This window comes from Populus euphratica, unplaced genomic scaffold (assembly GCF_000495115.2).
Source record: "Populus euphratica unplaced genomic scaffold, PopEup_1.0 scaffold35.1, whole genome shotgun sequence".
Classification (NCBI taxonomy): Eukaryota; Viridiplantae; Streptophyta; class Magnoliopsida; order Malpighiales; family Salicaceae; genus Populus; species Populus euphratica.
In genome coordinates, this window is record NW_011499860.1 from 1332185 (window position 1) to 1333203 (window position 1019).

A 1019-nucleotide genomic window follows, 5' to 3' on the forward strand; every position below is an offset into this window, starting at 1 on the left:
TCTATTGCGAGTGAGTTATTGGCTGAAGAAATACGACTTCAATCTTATTCTGAAAAAGGAATTCTTTTTGCTTTAAATCCTTCAGTACTAGCAGTACCTTCTAAGCCATTCTCTAATCATCAAAAGAAACCTTACACAAGGGTTGGCTTCAATAAGTGCAGTTTCTGTAAGCAGAAAGGTCATTGGAAGGCTTAGTGTCCTAAGTTGAGACAACAGAATTAAGCTTGGAAGTCTGACAGTCAGTCATAACCTATTGCTCATAAACCACCTCAGGGTTATAAACCATCACACCATAATACTGCAGTAGTAACTTCCCCACGCTCTATTACCGATCCCAGTACTTTGACTGAGCAATTTCAAAAGTTTCTCTCTTTGTAACCACAAGCAATGTCTGCTTCTTTTTCTTTCATAGGTCAGTTGCCTCATAGTTGCTCAGGTATGTCACACTCTGAATGGGTCTTGGATTCTGGTGCTTCTCATCATATGTCTCCAGATTCCTCATCTTTTACCTCTGTGTCCCTTTTGTCCTCCATTCCTGTTATGACTACTGATGACATTTCTATGCCCTTAGCAGGTGTTGGTTCTGTTGTCACACCTCACTTGTCTCTCCCTAATGTTTATCTTATTCCAAAACTCAAATTGAATCTTGCGTCTGTTGGTCAAATATGTGATTCTGGTGATTATTTAGTCATGTTTTCGGGTTCTTTTTGTTGTGTACAGGATCTGTAGTCTCAGAAGTTGATTGGGATAGGCCGTAGGGAGAATGGACTATATATTTTGGATGAGTTAAAAGTGTCAGTTGCTACTACTGCTGCTATTACTACTACTGTTGATTTGTCTTCCTTTTGTTTAAGTCTTTCATCTTCTAGTTTTTATTTATGGCATTTCCGTCTAGGTCATGTTTCGTCTTCTCGTTTGAGATTTTTGGCATCCTCAGGAGCTTTAGAAAATTTAAAAACTTGTGACATTTCTGATTGTAGTGGATGTAAACTGGCAAAATTTTCTGCTTTACCTTTTAA